The sequence below is a fragment of the Echinops telfairi genome, unplaced genomic scaffold (assembly GCF_000313985.2).
Source record: "Echinops telfairi isolate 266 unplaced genomic scaffold, ASM31398v2 ScPeMD7_7439;HRSCAF=8477, whole genome shotgun sequence".
NCBI classification, from domain to species: domain Eukaryota; kingdom Metazoa; phylum Chordata; class Mammalia; order Afrosoricida; family Tenrecidae; genus Echinops; species Echinops telfairi.
The window spans coordinates 1,171,171-1,193,539 of record NW_022111339.1 but is presented as its reverse complement, the minus strand read 5'-3'; the positions used below and the strand labels follow the sequence as shown (position 1 = coordinate 1,193,539).

The 22,369-nt window shown below is 44.3% G+C and overlaps 1 pseudogene; it reads left to right on the top strand.

The window, feature by feature from the left end:
• The first annotated feature begins 21,778 nt into the window (after positions 1–21,778).
• On the top strand, positions 21,779–22,283 carry LOC101658425 (annotated as a pseudogene).
• Positions 22,284–22,369: the final 86 nt, after the last annotated feature.

The following is a 22,369-nucleotide window of genomic DNA, read 5'->3' as shown; positions in this document are numbered from 1 at the left end:
TTCTCACTGGAGGTGGGATACTCCCTCACTCCCTGGGAGACATTCCTGCTGACAACCCACATGGATCTATGCTAGTGCCTGGAGCTGGAGGAGCCACATGGAAATTCATGCCAGTGCTGAGATGCTTACACCGCTGCTGGTTCCACAAGACTTTCCATCCACTGGCCTGCAATCTTGTGTCATTCCATGTGTTTTGTGAGTCTGAACAGGACTTTATAGCTTGGTAACAGACATAGAGGCTAATATCAGACTTATGTACTCGATCTGGACTGGGCTGGGATGTTTTCTCAATATACAATTGCTCTTTTTTATGAAATTCTTGCTAATACGCATATGTGTGTCTATGAATTTGTTTCTCTAGTCAAGCCGGACTAACACACTCCCCCAAGGAAGGCAGGAATCCTATCAGTAAATCCCTGATACCCTCTAACTCTTTTTATGGAGGTGGAATTCACGTAACATAAAGGTAAGCATTGTAAAGTGAACAGTTCCGTGGCATTCAGCACACTCAGAAGGTTGTACCTGGTTCTGAAGTGCCTCCATCACTCCAGAAGGAAAATCCAGACCCATCGAGTAGTTGCCCTTCCCCTCCACTCCTGGCCCCCCACTCCATCCGCCTGCTTTCTGTCTCTACAGGTTCTGAATGTTTCACATAAGTGAAATAAAATAGTGTGTGATCTAATGAGTCTGATTTTTTTCATTTAGTGTATTATTTTTTGAGATTCATCTACATTTTCACAGGTATCCATACTTCATTCTTTTCTTTGGTATTTTTAAATATCCCATTATTTACATAGTACATTTTGTTTTTCTGTTCATTTGTCAATTCGCAATAAGACTGTTGGATAGCCTTTTGGCTAAGATCAAGGGTAGTATCTGTTGTTATCTATTTAGATGGTTTCTACTTTGATTGTGGATATATAGTGACACAATGAACATTTATGTACACATGAGTATTTCTGTAAGGAGCCCTAGTGGTACCACTTGTTAAGCACCAGATGGCTGAACCCCAAGGTCAGCAGTTCAAACCCACCAGCTGTTCCATGGGAGAAAGGTATGGCAGTCTGCTTTCCTAAAAATTACAGCTCCGATTATACTTGTGTTGGTGGATAAACTGGGTGAAACACCTCCCATAGAGAAAATCCCCTTAACAATACGTGTTCAGAACCCAAGGGGAGAATATGCTGTACTATATTCCTAGTTGGATACTTTTGACCTCGTTTCTATCCAGTCCATATGCGTAGACTACTGGGTCTTTGGACTCTGTCCTTTCGAGGTGCACAACATCCTTCAGAGGCCATACCAGAAGGATCCGATGTACAAATCCCACTAAGTGAACTGGGCTTTATCTCAAACTCACTTGTTTATGGAACAGACATACTCCCTTGGACTTAAGGCTGAAATGCCCTATGTGAGAAGAAGCAGGCAACTGCTATCCCAAGGTTATGGAATTGGTAGTCGTTAGACTTTGGTTCAGATCTCTTGCTTTGAGGGTTTCCAATGAATGGTGGTCCAGAACTGTCATATATTTTCTATGTTGGGGCTCTCCTGGCTTTCTTATGGCCTGTGCTAGTCTGGTACGCATGGTTCTGCCTTTGTGAATGTGTTATTGAAAGTTTTGCCCTATCACCAACCCCTATTGTTTGTGAAAATAGTGTTCAGTCACTTAAAAGTTTAATATGTACAAGCCATGTATTGCATTCTGAAACGCTGGCCTACATGTATAATTTCCTTTTTCTCAGCAGTATTTTAAACAATATACCACTGACATTATCAATAGAATCATCTTATGCCCCAAGGCAATGGTTCATACTGTTCTCTATCATAAAATGATAATGATGTTGCTAAAACAACCAGAGACCTATATAAACCATCGATATATGAATGGATTTGGGACCCACACTTAATTATAGGCTCAATCTAAGAACAATTAATTCATATGGCATGGCCTTACCCAATATTTGCTCTCATGAAGAGATCACTGAAGATATGGGGGAAGCAACGTAAAGTGTAGTGTACAGCAAAGTGTAGTGAACAAGCCACCTGGTGCCTGGCTGTACAAAAGAACAATGACATCTGGGGAATTACAGGCTTGTCATCAGCTCAGTCCACATGGAAGAGCCACACCAGCCGGTGTGATCCAAGGATTGTAAATACTAAAATCCAAATCTGGAGCAGGAAATGGTATTGGAGCTTAAATTGTCAACAGCTGGTTTGCAGGCTCTGAATGTCAGTGAATGCCCAAAATCCATTTGTAGAGACCCCACATGAATGACAACTGCAGTGAATCTCCTGTGACCATAGTCCAGGAATCTGATCTATTCCAGTGCTATCAGAGAGCACTGTAAATTGATTATGGCAGATGTCGTTAGGTTAAAATGTAACACCTTATCACTTGATTGCCCATTTGACTCACTTTAAAGTTGTTTCAGTTTTTAGTATTTTGTGCTTTGTTTTCAACTGAGATGTTTCTCTGTTTTGTTATTATTGTTGGGCTTTGTTTTTGTTTTGTTGGGTTTTGTTCTGCACAATTTCTGTCTGTGAAATTCACGATAGGTAAATCTACAGAGACAGTAACTGTATTAACAAGTACCTGTAGGCATGGTACAGGAGGACGGGGAGAAATGCGGAGCTAAGACCAACAAGGACAAGAAGAAAACATTCTGAAATGGATTGTGGTGATGGTTGCACGACTCTTCTTAATATGACTGAACACTTAAATTGCATGATATGTGAGTGATGTGCCAATAAAACTTAAAATAAAAAATATACACCCTTGAAAACCCTCTGGGGCAGTTCCGATTGTTCCTATCTGATCAGTATAAGTGGGAATTGGGTTTAGTTTGGGGGTAGCGAGTTAAAAGAGAAGAAATGTGCCTCTTTGGGGGGGCACCTTTTAATTGGCTTTAAAAGTTAACATTTTGGAGACAGTCCAAAGAGCACTTAAGATGAGAAAAGAACCAGCAGAATTATAAAATTGGCTAAGTATTGTTTCCAAAAGCCTGCCATAGTTCACTTCGTAATGACAAAGAGGGGGCAAAGGGGAGGCAATGGAGCATCCCAGGAGGATTTATAAACTCCAAGAAGAGCTGTATGGAAAAGAAGGATTCTCATTTACCAAGGTAAGTTCCTGTTGGAAGCAGCGAAACGTTGAAGGTTCAAAAGAGGGAAACGACGATACCAATCCTCAAAATATAATCCATAAACTAAAAACCTAACTCTCGTATGAAGGAGAAGACGCCCACCTCGTTTCGTGAATTAGATGCGATTTTGAAAAGGTAGGGAACCAAGAGGCAGGGGTTGTGTACGCGAAGCATCTTCCTAAAGAGTCCAGAACAGCAAGGCTAGGAGAGAGTGAAGACGAGGGTGAGGGCGGCACAAGCCCAGCTTCTTTGGGTACGCGCCGCTGCGAGCCTGGCGGGAGCCCAAGAAAGCCAGCGGGCAGCTTCCTGAGGATCGTTAATGAGAACGTTAATGAAGGGACGCTAACGGGAACAGTGGGCGTGGTAAAATGAAAAGGGCGCGGCGCTGGAAGCCCCACTGTGTCAGGTACTGAGACTGGAGGAGAAAGTGTCGAGTCAGAATCAACTCCATAGCAACCGCAGTGTTTGTGTGTGTGTTCTAACTTGTTCCCAGCTGGTGAGCATTAGTAAACCAAAGCGTGAGGTAGGGGGGTGGGGAGGAAGATTAGGCTTTCCCTCACAGCAGAAGAAAGAGGGCTGTTTAAGTAATGAAACACCTTACACACACACACACACACACATAAACCCTATAGATTTCCAGGGCTGTACATCCTTATGGAAGCAGGCAGTCACACCTTCCTCCTGACGAGCAAGCAAGCTAATGGTTTCCAACCACTGACCTTTCTGTTCACAGCCAAGCCTTTCAAACAGTGCCCCACGGGGCACGTGTAGACCTAACGCTGACCGGGCCTGGAATCACCTCGAGCGGAGAGCAAAGACTGAGGCTGAAGGCGCCCCCAGACCTCCAATGGAATGAGGTTGACTATTGTTCTCCCATTCCCTAAGGCTCCCTGGGAAGCAATGATGAGGCTGACAGGTGGGTTCCAGGAAGCCTTTTGCCAAAATGAACCGCGAAACCACTTTGCCCCAACCCACATTCACTCTTCCAGAGTCTCTGCGCTGCTTTTTACTTCTGATGCAACTTTTAGCCAATAGATTAAAAGCCAGTAAAGGGCTATGAGGAGCCCACTGCCTGTGGTTCTCATTAACTTCTGCACGGTGGCCCGTTTGCTAGCTCTGTATGTCTGAAGACTCCCTAATCACTGCCAAGAGCTCGGCTTCCCTCACCCAGGGCCTCCTGGAGGCAACTGGCCTCAAGCAATTGAGAGGCTCCCAGGCTTGTACCGGTGAAAGGAGATGGAATGAAGTCTGTTTTAATGTGAAACAAACTGTCATTTTTAAAATAATTGTGTCCCTGGGAGGTTTGCAAGCATGAACGACAACAAAAGCAAATACTGTTATACACACAATCCTGAAACAACCAGGATCTACAGTAAATGCTTGGGTAGACACATAAGCTGAATAGTTGTGGGAGGGCCAGTGGGAGAATATCGTGAATATGTATAGGTTTGACAGAGGGTATTTGCATATGTGTATTTACCTTTACTGCAACTATATCCGTCAATGGGGTGGAGCATACAGGAGTAAAGTTATGAAAACTTTGTAGACACAGGCAAATATCTTGAACAACTGAATTCCTGGGCCTGGGGTATTAGGATGACAGTCTCAGGGGACAACACCAAAGTCAACTGGCATAACATTGTTCACAAAGACAATGATCTTCACCCTACTTTGGTGGTGACTGGGATTTTCAAAGCTCATGAGCAGCCTTCTAAGATGCAACTATTGGTCTCTCCCTGTCCAGAGGAGATAAAGAAAGAAAGATAGATATATAGATTCACTGCCTTTGAGTTGGTACCAACTCATAGCAACCCTGTCGGAAGGGTAGAACTCCCCCCGGTGGGTTTCTGAGACTGTAGATCTTTACAGGAGCAGAAGCTGTGGTCGTTAGTTTTTGGTTTTGTTTTTAATAATCATTTTATCAGGGGTTCATGCTTTTATGCCAACATGGCACCCGTAAGAAGAGATGAGTAGAATCCAGCCTGTCAATTAGTCACAGCCTGATGGTACCTCCAGGTGGACATGGCTCCTCACAAGGAGGATCCTGGGAACTTTCTCTCTTTCCCGCCCCCCCCCCCTTCTTTCTGCCTTCACCTTCCTATTGACAGGCCACCCTGAGACCTGTTCGAGCCCTGCGATGCAGCCACAGCCATCGGATCCACATATGGCTCTGCACCCACCGGCCTGTGGTCTCCCTGCATTCTGCATCACTGCATGTGGCTGCGTGAGTCTGAAGACAGATTTGTGGACTAGTGTGGGACTTACAGACTTGATCTTGACTAGGCCGGAATGCTTTCCTGATATATAACTACTTCTTACACAGATATGAGTGTCCTTGGATTTGTTTCTCTAGTCAACATAGCCTAACACAAAAGCCACGTCTTTCACGGAGCACCTGGTGGTTTCAAACGGCCGGCCTTGCAATTAGCAGCTGCATGCATAATGCCTGTGCCTCTGGGGCCCCTAGAGAAGAGAGGAGGGATGAAAATTGAAAGACATAGGGAAGTCATTCGTCCAAGGGACAATGGACCATGCACACATCAAGATCCACGGCCCTGAGACTAGAATTAGATGGTGCATGGCCACCACTCCCAACCGCTCTGAAAAGGACCACAAGAGAAGGTTCTGGGTAGAGGGGGAGGAAAATGGGGATCCAAACCCTAAATCATAAGAGACGAAGCTTACAGGTTCGATAGAGGCCGGTGGGATCTTTACACTTAAAATCTGGAACTGAACTCACCCCCAACAACCCACCTTTCTTGGAAAAAAACACAGTTTAAGGTTGAAAAGGCAACATTTACCCAAGGGCAGAGTTCAGAGGGTGAGACAAGAAGGAGGAATGGATAGAAACAGGGAGGGAGTGGGGTGAGCGAGGGTACGCTGAGGGGACTGCAGTCAATGAGTTGAACTAAAGTAGGTATGAATTGTTGATTGTAAAACTAAGGATCTGCTCTCTAACCCTTGACCAAATTCACAATTTAAAACGTTAAAGCAGAGCAATCAAGTTCTTAAATGGGTTCATGGTTAACAGGTCATTTTATCAAGGTCTGCGATTTCATGATCACAGTGTTTCCGCCCAATCTCCTTGCGTGTCCATTTCTGGGTGTGTTTGTCATCGATCGGGTACCTGTGTGAAATTGCCTGTGGACTGAGAGGAATCCGAATCTTGGAGTTGCATTTATTTACCCTTCACATTGTTGGTGCTGTTAGGTGCCATCGAGTGGGTGCTGACCCATAGCGACTCTATGCCCAACAGAACGAAGCACTGGCCCTCCCGTGCCATCCTCAAAACGGTCCCTACACTTGAGCTCATTGTTAGAGCCGCATTGTCAATGCAGCTCCACGAGGGCCTGCCTCTTTTTCGATCACCCTCTACTCTACCAAACATGATGGACTGCTCCAGCGACTGGTCTCTCCTGACAACACGTCCAAAGTCTGTAAGAGGAAGTCTTGCCATCCTGGCCACTGTCCGTACTTCTTCCAAGACAGATCTATTTGTTCCTTTAGCATCTCCACAATTCAAATGCATCAATTCTTCTTCAGTTTTCCTTATTCAATGTCGTTTTCACATGCATATTAGACATTTGGAAATACCATGAATTAGATCAGGCACACCTTAGTACTCAAGGCAGCATCCTTGCTTTGCAGTACTCTGAAGAGGTTTTGTGCAACAGATTTACCAAATACAAGTCTTTTGGTCTCTTGACTGCTGCTTCCCTGTGCATTGATTACAGATCCAAGTAAGAAAATCCTTGACATCGACCTTTTTTCCATTTATCATGATCTTGCCTATGGGTCCAATTGTGGAGTTTGGCCGTCTTTATAGTGAGTTGTAATCCATACTGAAGTCTGCAATCATTGAATTTATCAGCAAATGCTTCATGTCCTCCCCTCTCTCAGCAAGCAAGGTTGTGTCATCTGCAGATTGAAGGTTGTTAATAATCCTTTCTCCACTCCTGATGCCGTATTGTTAATATAAGCCGATTTCTCTGATTATTTGCGTAGTGTGTCGATTAAATAAGTACAGTGAGAGTATACAACCCTGAGACACATCTTTCCTCCTTTGAAACCAGGCAGTATTTCCTTGTTTCATTTGCACAACTACCTCTTTTTTTTAAAAAAATCATTTTATTGGGGCTCATACAACTCTTATCACAATCCACACATACATCAATTGTGTAAAGCACACTTATACATTCGTTGCCCTCATCATTCTCAAAAATCACTTTCCACTTGGGTTCCTGGAATCAGCTCTTCATTTTCCTTTTTCCCCTTCTTCTCCCTTCCCGCTCCCCCCTCCCTCATGAACCCTTGATAATTTATAAATTATTATTTTATCTTATCTTACACTGCCCGGCGTCTCCCTTCACCCACTTGTCTGTTGCCCATCCCCCAGGGAGGAGGTTATATGCAGGTCCTCACACAACTACCTCTTGATCATGTACAGCTTCCCCATGAGCACAATGAAGTGTTCTGGAATTCCTTGCTTCTCAAGGTCATGATCTACACAAATACCTTGTTTGTTAGGATCCACACAAATACCTTGGCATGGTCAATAAAACACAAGTAAACATCTTTCTGGTTTTCTCTGCTTTCAGCCAAGATCCATCTGATCTCAGCAGTGACATCCCTTGTTCCACATCCTCTTCTGAATCCTGCCAGAACCTTCACATTAGCTTATTTCATTTCTTGCAGCAAAGGGATAATGTATAGGTGTTATTATTGCCCTCAGTTTATAGATTCAGATTGAGATGGATACATTTTCAGTTGACAAAGGCTCAAAGTCTGGAGTACCAGGAAAAGAAAAACAAAACTCACTGCCATTGAATTAATTCAGACTCATAGTGAGACTAAAAGACAGAATAGAGATGCTCCTTAGAGCCTCTGAGACTGTAAATCTTTATGGCAGCAGATAACCTCATCTTTCTCCTATGGAGCACCTGGTGAGTTTGAACCAACATCCTTGAGGTTAGCAGCCCAATGCTTAGCCTGTGGTGTCAGAAGAACCCCTTGATTGAAAGAAGGGGATTGGAAATGGGATTGTCCAGCTTTATGTGGCTGGTTTTTAGGCCCAGAGAGAGAGTCTAACTGTGACTTCCTCCATTCCTACCCACAATGCCCTCTGTTCCTTTCCCTTTTCCTGCAGGCCTCTCCCAAGGATCCATGGAGCCCTCACTCTCTCTGGTGAAATAGGTGAAAATAGACATCTTACTTTGATGTCTCTTACCCATGAGTCCAAAATTAACAACAAAAGCCAGACTCATAAACACTGTAGAACTGTGAACTTGTTTTTCCACAGAATTCTTTGCAATGTTATTTACTAGTTTTGTGTTTGTTTGTTTTCTGGCTTTAAGGAGCATCAATAACCTGGAAACTGAGACCCAGTCTAGCACAGTGGTTAAATCTTTGCAAATCCCTCTGTGACAACACACCTGTGAACCACCAAGCAGCTCTGAGTCTCTCTAATGCAAATAATGGACCTCTAGGTAATCATCTTTGCCTCAAATGACATGAGATATCTTTCATAGACTAAGCCTGAAGATTAGTGCACATGAGCGCTGCCCTGCTGCCAGGCCAGAGAACGCCCAGTGAGCTCAGTACATGGGTCAGGTTCAATCACTTTAGGATCAGCCAACGATTGATGTTTTCTTTTCTTTTCTCTCTTCTTTTCACATAAACTTCACATAACTTTACATAAACTAGCCTTCCTTCAGTCATTTCTTTATTTTAGAATCAGAATGGTTCCCCTTTAAACATATAAAATAACTGCTCAAATAAACCCTAAGTTTAAAAAGAATAGTTGTGTCAAAATACTATAAAAGCCAAAATATTGAGTACCCTTTCATAGTTCTAGTTATCTCAAGGGTGATAAAACACCCCAAGTTTTCCTCTTCTGGTATCATTGGCTATTTAGTATAAACATTTGCATACATATGACTTTATTCAAAATCTACTTCTATTTCAATTATGTGGGTCCAGTGGGATGGGATTGATTTAGAATGCTGGTCCAAACAGCCATTGTGACCTGGAAGGTGGGGGGAAGACATTATCACCAGCTGTTTGGCAGTAGTAGCAAAACATTACATTGGAATTAAGAACTATTATTACTTTTATACTATCCTTCTTTGTAGTCTAGTCTCAGTCTGGAAGTTCTGCCGAGACCTGTTCCCGTTGGTGGTACTGCTGGCATTCGAAATACCAGCGATGTGGCTTCCAGCAGCACACAAACCACCCCAGTACAGCAAACTTCAGACACGTTGCCAGGCAAGACCAGTCCCTGGAAGAGGACATCACGCTTGGTACAGTAGAGGGGCAGAGAACGAGCCTCGATGCGATGAATTGACCCAGTGGCTACAACCATGGGCTCAAACATAGGAACAATTGTGAAGATGGTGCAGGACCGGAGGCGTTTCCTCCTGTTATGCACAGGGTCACCATGAATCAGAACAGACCCGATGGCACCTAACAGCAAGAGCAGCAACTGTTTTTATTAGCTAATAAAGGCAGTTCCACCCTACGAGCCACTTGACAGGACAGAGATATGGCATTCTGTTTCTGTGAAAATGTATGTGCTTGGAAAACCCTATGGAGCAATTGTACTCTGTCCTATAAGGTCATTACCAGTCAAGATCAACTTGACCACAGTGGGTTTTAATCTTTGAAACGAACATTCCTGACAGCCCCACCTTGGGTCTTGGCCATCTCTGACTCTTAGTATTCCCTCACCCCTACTTCGAAATAACTGCATCCAAATGGTAAACGCATGGTTTCTTTTTAACTATCAATCAATTAACACGCAGACACACTGATACCCCTGGGAGTTATTTCAATGTCGACCCCACCCCTTCCCTCATTCTCACTCCACAGTGACACAAAGACACTCAAGGAAAAGTTGTGGGGTAACAAGTAAGTTGAGACATCAAGTGCCCACATTAACAGAAAACTGTGGCACCCATTTGGTACCATACGTCAAATCCTGTGGACAGACCTCTGACATTGGCCACAGCTACAGTTAGCTCACAGTTGGTTCCCACGTCCATTCATAGAGCCCAACTCCAAACCTCACCTCCAATCCCCATGTTCAGCTCTTATTTCAACAACCAGGAGTCCACTTGCCCCTCACAAGAACAGAGCCCAGACACACAACCGAGAATCTCTTGACCATGGATGTAGTAATGTATCTCTGTACTCGCAATTCCATGCCATTCGTCCCTATGTCTATTACTATACCAGCTCCAGACTCTTGTAATAAGCGTGGCTTGTATTTTGAATCAGTCAACGTATGTCTCCCTACTTTACTCTTCATCTTCAAGGTGGTTTTAGCAATTTGGGATAAAATGTTTGGTTTTTTATTGTTGTTTATAAGATAACTGAAAGTTTTAACAGAGGACTCAAGAAACAAGCAAATCACTGTGTGGAAAGAGGCTTAGACACTGTTTTCTCCAGTTTTATAAGTGAAGAAACTCAGGTCCAGAGAGTTTAAGCAACTTGCTTAAAGTATCACAGAAAGATCATTGCAAAATTGGGTCTATATGCCAAGCTTGTGGTCATTCTGACTCGAAGCCAAGTGCTCCTGCCTTTATGCCCCGTACTAAACTATCTTAAACACGAGACAGGGAACCTTTAGATGACTGGTAACGATTATGATACTTATATAAGGAGGAGTCACTGAATGCCTAGTGTGTGCTCTGTGTGTTCTCTACTCAGTTTCATTTAATCCTCACGGTCATGGGTCCTGGTGGCGTAGTGTCAGCATGGGACTGCTAACTGCAAGGGCGGCAGTTGAAAAGCACCAACTACTCCCATGGGACAACAAAGCTTTGTACTTCAGTGAAGGGCGACCGCCTTGAAAACCCACAGAGGGCGTTCTCCCCTGGCCTCTAGGGGCACTCGGAGTGGGCAGCAACTTGAAGGCAGTGAGCTTGTTTGGATTTTTTCTTTTGGCTTGGTCATGAGGTAGATAAAAAACTCACTCGCTGCCATCAGGTCAGTCCCAACTCATAGAAACCCAATAGGACAGGGTAGAATGCCCATGTATGTGGGTTTTGAGACTGTAACTGCATCTGGGAGTGGAAAGACCCATCTTTTCCCGGTAGTTTCAAACTGCCGGTCTTGAGGATTGTGGCCCAACAGGTAACCACTCTGCTTCCAGGGCTCCTCACGAGGTCAGTACTTTCATTGTTTTGCAAATGGAGAAACGGACGCACAGAAGGATTGAGTAACTTGACTAGAGTCACAGATCCAATCAGTGATATAGCCAGGCCTCAACTCACGTAGTCTGCCTCTAGAATTTCCATGATAAAGTAAGAGTCCTCACTTTAATAAATGTATAGTTTTCCGCATATAATCATCTCTGATAAAACAGAAGAAAAAGTTTAGACTATGATTATCTTTTTCTGATTCGGCAAGAAACTCTGGCAGTGAAGCTATTTTCTTGGGACAAAACCAGAACTGAAGTGTCGTGACACACGGTAGCTTCTCTTACCATCAGGGTAGGCATAGTGATTCTGGCCCTAGTTACCCCTCCATCTGGGAAAGGCATTGGTCTGCCAGCTTCTCTTTCCTTCATACTGGCTCCAACAGTTCCTGAAGTGCATGAGAGAGACGGTGCTCATTCAGTACAGACTTTGTGCCCGATGCCTGCCATGGCTGTGTCACAGAGATCTCCCTGGAAGAATAGTTGCCTAAAATGGCATTTATCAAGACAAAATAGTCCAATATAAAAGGAAATGTGATTCAATATCATCAATACCTTAACCTCACAACTGGACCAATAAGCAACATCATGATAAGCAGAAAAAAGATGGCCATGGTCAAGATTTCATTTTACTTGAATCCAGAGTCATCCTCATGGAAGCAGCAGTCAAGAAATCAAGTGCTGTATTGCACTGATAAAGGTGCTGCAAGAGATCCTTATAGAGCGGTCAAGATCAAAGATGCTACTTTGAGAACTAAGGTACACCTGACCCAAACCATGCGATTTCCAATTGCTTCATCTGAATTCAAAAGCTGGACCACGGATAAGGAAGAGCAAAGAGGAATGAATGCCTTTGAATCATGGTGTTGGTGAAGAACATTGGATATATCATGGACTACCAGTAGCACAAACAAGTCCATATTGGAAGAAGGCCAACCAGAATTCTCTGTAGAATTAAGATGGAGGAAGTTTGAACATGTTATCCAGAAGGTCCAGTCCCCAAAGAAGGACATCGTGTTTGCAAAAGTAGAGGGTCCGTGAAAAGGAGGGAGATCTTCAACAAGATGGATTGACACAAGGACGGCATCAATGCCCTCGAACAAAGCAACAACTGTGAGAACAGGTGAGAACAGATCGAGTTTTGTTCTGTTGTACAAAGATCACCATGACGCTGCAACGCCTGACAACAACCATCATCATCAGTATCAAAATGTATGTAACTCAGTGGGTCCAAAACAAACCAAAATTGACCTCAACCCATAGAAACCTCACATGTGTCAGAATAGAACTCTGTTCTACAAGGTTTTCAGTGGTGGATTTTTTTGGAAGTAGATCACAAGGTCTTTCTTGCAAGGCACACCTGGGTGGATTTGAACAGCCAATCTTTGATTACTAGTTGAACACTTAACCATCTACACACTCTTGGATCCACGTGGATTTTAATCTCAAAATAGGATGATTTCAGATGGCATATAGCTCTTTATGTATCTAACAGAGGGAATTGCCCCCATAGTCTTTCCAGGATACAAGTCTTTACTGAAACAGTCACATTTTCTTCAGCTGATGCCTTTGAACCACAGACTTCTCAGTTAAAAACTGAGCACTCTAACAACTGTGCCACCAACATAAGTAAAACAGTATTCCTACAAAAACATAGAAATCTTTACACAACAAAAATACACAACAAAAAAAAAACATAGAAATCTTTACACACAAAAAACTTTTGAGGTTTCAATCATATCCCTAATCAAAGAACAATTAGTTCTTATGACATAGCTCTACTTGCTACTTGCTCTCATGAAGAGGTCACTGATGATATGGGTGCTATATGGGTGCTATCTCAAAGCATGGTGAAGCAGTCAGATGGTGCCTGGGGTCTTAAAGGCATGTCTTTTTTTTAAATCATTTTATTGGGTGCTAGTACAACTTTTATCACAATTCATACATCCATCCATTGTGTCAAGCACATTTGTACATATGTTGGCATCATCATTTTCGAGACATTTTCTTTCCACTTGAGCCCTTGGCATAGCTCCTCGTTTTTTTCCCCTTCCTTCCCCCCAACCCTCCATCCCTCATTGTGTTGACAGGGTTCTCTAGAGAAACAAAACCAGAATGCTAACATACGAAATAAATAATTAAATTGTAAAGCAGTACAAATGGCTCAGTGCAACTCACTCCTGTGAGACAGCTGTGAGACACTGGCAGTCCTTCAACTCTTGACAGCCGTTGGGTAGTCCTCTGTAGAGCAATTCAGGCTATTCGGGCACAGGCAGCAAACAGCAAGGCAGGTCACCAACAGCCAGCCAGATGACAGGGTCCAACAGTCCCCAGCTCAAGAGATGTACCTTCCAGTAGCATGGCAAAGCAGATCTTGAAGGAACCTCAAATTACAGTGACATAGTCCACAGGTAGTGTAGCTTGCAAATTGAGGCAAAGAACAAGCAAGGCAGCCACACACTGGACCAATGATCAAACAGCAATAGACAAGAAAGGCAAGGCTCACCAAGACATTTATCTCTCTGCCCTTCAATTAAAACCACATGTGTTTATTGGCCAGGTTGGCACAGTTAACTACCTCATTCATGAACCCTTGATAATTTATAAAGTATTATTATTATTCCATGTCTTGCACTGTCAGATGTCTCCCTTTACCCTTTATCTGTTGTCCACCCCTGGGAGGGGATTATAGGTAGGTCATTGTGATCAGTCCCCCCTTCCTCCCCCCACTTTCCTCTTACCCTCCTGGTATGCCTACTCTCAATATTAGTCCCGAGGAGTTTATCTGTCCTGTATTCCCTGTGTTTCCAGCTCTTATCTGTATCCATGTACATGCTCTGGTCTAGCCGGATTTGTAAGGCAGAATTAGGGTCATGATAGTGGGGGTGAGGAAGCATTAAAGAACCAGAGGAAAGGTGTATGTTTCATCAGTGCTATACTGCACCCTGATATGCCTGTCTTCTCCCCGCAACCCTTCTGCAAGGGGATGCCCAATTGCCTACAGATTGGCTTTGGGCCTCCATTCCACACCCCCTCCACACCCCACACACCCTGCCCATTCACATTGACATTATATTTTGTTCTGAGTCTTTGATGCCTGATACCTGATCCTGTCTACACCTCATGATCATGCAGGCTGGTGTGCTTCTTCCATGTGGGCTTTGTTGCTTCCCAGCTAGATGGCCACTTGTTTATCTTCAAGTCTCTAAGACCCTAGATGCTATGTCTTTTGATAGCCAGACACCATCAGCTTTCTTCACCACATTTGCTTATGAACCTGCTTTGTCTTCCGTGATCATGTCGGGAAGGTGAGAATCTCAGGATGCAAGATTATTAGAACAAAGTGTTCTTGTGTTGAGGGAGTACTTGAATAGAGGCCCAGTGTCCATCTGCTACCTTAATACTAAACCTATAAATATATGCACTTAGATCTATTTCCCCATCATCATATAGAAATATATTTACATATGTACATGCCTGTATTTAGACCTCTATGAATGTCCTTTTTGTCCTAGTTCTTTCCTCTATTTCCTTTAACTTTCCTCTTGTCCCGTTATCATGTCCGGCCTTCACTTGGGTTGAGTAATTCCTCTCTTTTACATTGCCCTTGATCAAGCCCTACCAGACCTCCTACACCCTCCTTGCCATTGATTTTTGGTCACTTGTTGTTCCCTTGTTAACACCCACTTCCTTTCCCCTGCCTCCCCCTGTCCCATGTCCCCCCCAGAACTGTCCTCCCGTTGTTTTCTCCTCTGGCTTGTTTATCCCACCTATCTTATCTAGATAGACATGCAGAGATAATAATATGCACAAACACAAGACCAAGCAAAACAAAGCAACAATAGAAAATAAAACAATAACTACAACAACGATAAAACCAAAAAAGTCAACGACAAAAAATAAATAAAAGCCTATAAGTAGTTCAAGATCTGTTTGTTGACCTTAAAAGCATGTCTTAAGACCTTAAAGGCATGTCTTAGTGCACATCAATGAAACACACCAACGTGTGTCATCCAAAGATTGTAAATAATAAAATCCAAGACCAGAGAGGGAACTGTACTAGAGCTTAAATTCTGAGCTCCTGGTTTGCAGAAGTCACAAGGGTTGGGTGGGGGTGAGTGAGAAGGAGAAAAATAAAAGAGGAGCTGATCCCAAGGGCTCAATGGGAAGTAAATGTTTAGAAAAGAATGATGGAATACATGTACTAATATGTTGGATACAATTGATGTATAGATTGTAACAAGAGTTTTAAGAGCCCCTGATAAAAATGATCTAAAAAATAACAGTCATTCCCCTCAATGTACCACATACTAATGCAAATTTTAAGGTGCTGTTATCAAACTCATGGTCACTCACTATATTCTTGAAAGTCAACAGTAGCTGCCATTGAAAGCAACCAGACCATCTAACCCTAAGTAGGGCCCACTCCCTCCTGATGGGGATCATAGACTGTTCCCTTGGGGAAAAGCTCAAAGACAATTAAGCTAAAGCAACTCAGAGACTAGCAAGGCTAGGCTGCCATCTTGACTCTAGAGTCTGCCAATCTTGTCACGTATGTACCTTCCTGTCACATGTAGGCCTCTATTACAATGCTTTCTATTGCGTATGTACCCCTAGCTCGTCCCCCTCATGTTACTTGTATGCCTCTATTACAACCCCTTCTTGTTACATATGTGCTTACCGTGGCTTGCTTGCCCAAGATGATATAAGCTCATGAGAATATAGTATGTTCTCGCTCTGCAAGGACCTGGCTCCTGAAATCATTGTGGAGGTGAGCACCTCAAAACTTTTGTCTGTCTTAATTTCTTCCCTTCAATTACTCCCTGACCCTGGTTCCAGTCAACATGAAAGAGGTGAGCCCTTGCATGCTTTGCCTTGTCTCATGTCTCTTTAGTTTGCCCCTCAATCACACAACCGCCCCTATGGCCCCATTCTGTGGTGGAGGCTGGTCCCCCACAGTGTGCATGCAGGTGTGATGGGACAAGGAGCACATGACAGGGAGTGTGCCAGAGAAGAATCAGACGGAGGGGGGGAAATCGCAACAATGATAGCTCAGGTACTGCACATGGCTGCACTGAGCAGCCCAGGTAGTCTGCTATCCAATCAGGGACCCCAGAGGCAGCAAGGTAAGAGGTTTGACTGGTTAGGTGCCTCATGGGCTGGGGAAAGTAAGCTATGCCAGGAAGGAGTGGAGCTCACAGCAGCAACTTGTGCTGCTGATCAATGATAATGCGGAGTCTGTCGGCAGGCATTGTTGCCCTCCCACTTTAAGAGACTTTGGTCTTGGTAGCTTCTCTCAGGGCCAGCAGATGCAGAATATCCCTCCTAGCGGAACCTCACCAGTGGCTGCTGAGATCTTCCCGTGCTTGTTATCTGGAAGCCAGGTTCCCTCGTTGCCCCAGGAGACACTTTTTCTTAGACCTTCTCTTTCTTTCTTTCTTTCATCTATCTTCCTTCCTTCCTTCCTTTCTTTCTTTTAAGGCACCTTAATAAGAGTAGGACAAGAGTATACCCGAGAGAGCTTGTCTGCAGCTGTGTCATGATGCACATTTTGTGAATGTGTGACCTGAAACGGGGGCAGCCGCATGTTGTTGACTTACTCTCATATAAAGCAACAGAGGTCCATACAATCGATTCTCTTTCTAACTCTCTTACCAAGCCACCGAAAGAATGCAACCATGCCACTAATAACAGAAACCAGAGCAACAGTCCTGGGAAAAAAAAGTTTTGATTAGAACCAGCTCGACAACACCTAACAACATAAAGGGGAAAGTTCAGTGATAGATATCTTTTAAAGAACATTTCCAACTCAATCCAGAAAACAAAATCCCTGTGTTAATCAAAGAAGGTTCCTGGTTCTGAGAAACACAATATTGTGTCAATGAAGAGGAAAGAATAATAACATTCGGTTTCATCCTAGTTTGGAAGGTGAGTCTCCTAGTGAAAAGAAAAAAAAAAAATCCATCTCCTTTTTATACAACATGGTATTTAACACCTTTGCTGAGAAGAAACAACTGTTGAGTGAGCAATCTAATTGCTTTAAAGTGCTTGTGTTTTCTTTATCATACAACTGAGTGATAACTGTGAAAGGGGGAATGTTGTCTATAGCACAGATTCTCATAAAAGAAATTGATCGTGGCAGAGTTACGTATGGAAAACAATGCGCTGTACTCATACCGTGGTTGATTACCTCTATAACCCCATTAAATTGTGGGAGCCACATCATTTAGTTTCAGGAAGATTACAGATGTAGAGAAGAAAGTCGAGCAAGCAAAAGGAACCTGACATCATTTCCGGTGTGACTGGTGCGGCTCCAAGACCAGTACAGAGGTCCGTCTCCCGTCTTCCTCGCTCTCTCCAATCCTACATCTCCCCAGGCCCTCCACCCCCGCGTCACCTCAGTTCTCCCGGAAGCTCTCTCGGCTCCTCTCCTTGAAGTCCTGTTCTTCTCACCTTCTCTCCTTTCCTTAGGAACACTTCCCTCCACACCAAACCTGCTTCTCTTTAGTTTAAAAAGATTTTTTTCTCTTGTGAGAATTTCTTGCTTCATAAAATTCTCCACCTCCTTTGCAACAACATGGTAATAAATAATTAATATTTTTGCTTCAATAGAAACAAACAGACATTGAGTGGACAATGCAGTTAATTTACTTTAACGTGTTTATTTTGGCTAGCTGCTCTCATCGGGTCACAGTAAAAGGTCCTGGACTGAACGTAGAACAAACAAAAATTATAAGAAACAAAACCAAAAAGCAGATGTATTGGTTGATCTTACGAGACGATGGCCCTTTGACATCCTTCAGGCCTGGGACTGAAACCACGGCCCGTAGTTCACATTTCAGTCTGACCGTTGGCCCATAAAGTTAACCATAACATCTGTCAGAAACGTGTGCCTCCAACAATCAGCCGCAGGAGACCAAACGGACAGCATTTCACCAAAAACAAAATTCATGAGGCAAGACAGGGTTGGACGGATGGGTGCATGGACTGGGGAACCCGGGAGGAAGGAGCAAGAGTGCTGAGACATGAAGGGGGTTGCAACCAGTGTCACAAAACAACATGTGTGTAAGGCGCTGGATGGGAAGTGTTTGTGCTCTAAGAGCTTTCACCCAAACCACACGAAAACACCCAACACCCTGACCCCACCCGAGAAACCCAAGTGCTTCTGGCACACACCCCAGGGGGATGATTGACAAAGCTATTCTTTTTGATTATGTGGGCTTTTGTTTTCCTGTCTTTAGGTTGCTTGTTATTGTTTGTCTCTTGTTGTCTGCTAGTTGGTTTGTTGCTCTTCATGGGGTCGTTGTTCTTATGGGGTTTTGAATTTCCCACAAAACCTGCCAAAGTAAACCTGAGTCATGTATATCCCTGGGACAAGGAGAGGGATTCTTAACTCTAACCCCAATCCAAGAACAGTTAGTTCTGATAACACGGTCTTACTCGATACTCATCCTCATGTAACCATCACTGAAGATAAGGGCGCTACAGCAAAGTGTGGTGAAGAAAGCAGATGGTGCCGGGCTATCAATTGGAATAGTGTCTGAGGTCTCAAAGGCTTGTATTCAAACAAGCAGCCATCTAAGTGAGGAGTCAACTAAGCCTACATCAAAGAAGCTCACCAGCCTGTGTGATGCAAAGACAACAATAAAAAATTCAAATATGACAAACAGAAAGGGATTAGAGCCCAAATTTCAAACACCTAATTTGTAGAAGGCTATGGAGGATGGTGAGAGCCCAAAACCCATCTGCAGAGTATCTAGTCAGATTAAGCTTTTGGCTGATCCCTTCTAGCCATTGGCAAGGGTCTCAAACAGCTTTACTGTCAGATAGAGATCATTGCAACAGTGATTATACGGAATCGAACTGGATACTTGGTCAGTTGACCTCCCTCCTGACCCAACCTGAAATTGTACTAGGTGCAAATATTTCTTGCTTGCTCTGTGACAAAATTTCCTCCCTGGCCTTGTAAACAGTCATGGTGGCCTTTTTTTCTTACACATTATTTGTATTTTTAATTGTATTATTTTAACCTTATCACTTTATTTAGTTTTTAGTTTTTCTGTTGCGTTTTCCAGTTTGTGAAGCACAGAAGGAGTAGATGCATCGAGATAAGAACTCCTGCTAGGGTTTATAGGGGAGGTAGAGAGAGGAGGGAGATAGGGAGGGTGGGGGGGTGGGGGGATGTATGTGGGGTGTATGTGGGGTGTAACGATGTATGTGGGGTGGGGGAAGGGGAGAGGGAGCATTAGAAAGGATGATGATTACATAACTCATTTTAAAAGCGATTTAACCATGGATGGGTGTAGAAATATTCTAAAATTGATTCTTGATATGATTGAACTATTGAATTGTATGATTGTGGATTAAGTGTCAATAGAACTTTTGTTTGTTTGTTTGTTTGTTAAAGTACACATACTCTTGTATGTGTCTCCAGCAATATCTTTCCTTGCTACTTTTCTTTCTTTCCCATCATTTTTCCTACCTGGGAACCACCTTATAAAACATTCTGCCGGTGTTACACCTTTTATTTGCAAAACATATCTCAATGAAAACATTTTTTAAGAGCGTAATTCTGTTCTAGATGATAAAAGACCCCAAACTCGAGTATCATTTACGGAGACTGATATGAAGTCTTAACCAGGACAAAGACAAGACATAAGAAGCATCTGGATTTGGAGACCACCAGCAGGAGAGGCCATAAGAATGTCCAAGGATCACAGAAGCAGCCGCGTAAATAGGAAATGGAAAACACAGGAAACTGTCACAAAATCATGATTGGTGGCAAATCAATTCATCCAGTCTGACAGGATCACAAAAGCAGGAACGAGATCCCGGTGGAGGTACGTACACGCCCCCAAACAGAAACGCTTGCAAGATTGGTTCACGGCCCTCTGCTGAAGGCAGCCAGGGGATTGGTGCATGACGACGCACGTGAGAGTTGGACATTGAATAAGGAAGACAGAAGACGAACAGATGCGTTCCAACCAGGGTGCTGACAAGGAATGTTGAAAGTACCACGGGCTGCCAAAAGAACAAACACACCTGTCTTGGAAGAAGTACAGCTCCTTGGAAGCAATGATGGCAAGATGTCACCTCACTCATAGACTTTGGACATGTTACCAGGAGACACCGGTCCCTGGAGAAGGACATTGTGGTGGATAAAATGAAGGGACAGAGGAAAAGAGGGGGCACTCGATGAGATGGGCTCAAATACGAGAACAATTGTGAGGGTGTGCCAGGACTGAATAGTACTGTTTCCTTCTGTTGTCCCTATGAGTCAGACCTGTCTCCTAAGAGCAAGATTGCAACCTTACTAAAGCAAACCCCAGCAAGGCACACCCCGCAAGTCCCTAAGGACTAGCCTGCTTCTCTCTGGCTACTTACGGGAGTGGTAGCAATCTGCTTTCAAACACACTCTGCCTGAGGACAGAGCTGTTTCTATTGCTGGGCAACAGAGGGAAAGAATTCAATGTGGAGGCTCAAGATGGATTGATGGCTCCCACTCTAAATTGTAGCCGCCTACAAACCACGTGCTCAAAATTTTAGCTCCAATACGATCATGTGGTGGCTCTGCCACTGACCAGGTGAGTGACCTGGGATGAAAGTCTTGACACCCACTAGAGTTCTGGGGAAGATAAGAAATTAAAATAAGTGTGATAGGACTTTGAACAGCCACTTTCCCAGCGCCTCCGATTTGACTTCAACTCCTCAGGCCCCAGGATCCTCCATGACAAGGAGACAGCCACCTGGTGGAGCCATCCCCTAGAAAGTTCCTTCCCTAAACCTTCCGCTGTCTGGGCTCCCTTTTCCGTAGCAACTTGAGACCAGGCCTGCGACCACTTCTCGCAAAGGCACAGCTGTAGGTAGGTACCACTCAGGTCTCTGAAGTTTTATCCTGAAGAGGGCATGTCTGTGCTTCTCAGCATCCGTCTCCCCCAGCTTGTCTCCCCGTCAGCAAGGAGACGTCGCCGTGAGTTGTTTGGATTTGGAGTCCGGACAGGGCCAGCAGTAGGCCAGGTCATTGGGCGCTCTTCTATGTTGCCCTTCCACGTGCAAAGGCCAGACCTTGTCTTCATTTTCTCTGTCTTCTCTAATTGGCCCATACGAGTGCAGGCCTGTGGGCTTTCAGAAGAAGGCAGAGAAAGGAGAATATCAACTTTCAACTGCAGCAGGTAAGGAGACTTTTTTAAACACTAGGACCAGACTGGGGTCCAGCCCAGCTAGTGACCATGTGTACTTCACGGTCCTCGTCCATCCTTCACCTGAAGCTCGTGCCATGTTATTGCTTTAAACAAGTGAACTGTGCTCTTCCGAAGGATAGCTTTGGTTTTTACGTTTGTTTGTGTATTGGCTTCTAGGGGAAGAGGCCCTTCGACGCACCGATCAAAGCCTTCAAAGATCAAAACAGAAGGAGAGCAGAGCTTTCAAGCAGCAGGAAATGGTAGAAAGAAATGCTGGCAAAAAGCTACCTCGCCTTCTCTGTCTTCTCTGCACTCGGAGCAGCTCGCCTGCTACTGCCCCTCATCCCCTAAAAATGTACGTCTGCGCCAAATTTGTCTCCACCCCTGCCCTGGTCAGGGGCACTCCCAACTGCTGAGCCGACCACTGTGTGTGTTGGTGCAGAAACAGCCTGAGACACAGACAGACGAGCGCTTCAGCAGCTTGACAGCCCCACGTTCCCTGACCTCACTGATCCTGATCGCTAGTCGCAGCTTCCAAACCAGCACGTCTCAAGGGACATTGGCACAGCCGCAAGGTTCATTGGGGCCGGGGCTGCCACAGTTGGAGTGGCAGGCTCTAGAGCTGGCATTGGGACTGTGTTTGGGAGCCTCATCATTGATTATGCCAGGAACCCTTCTCTGAAGCAGCAGCTCTCCTATGCCATTCTGGGCTTTGGCCTTTTCTGCTTGATGGTGGCCTTCCTCATCCTCTTCGCCACGTGAAGGCGCCTTCTTCACCTCCCATAGTTCTCTGTCCCACGTCTCGTCTGCCCTATATGTTGCTTTCCCTGCACCTCCCCAGGCAGCCC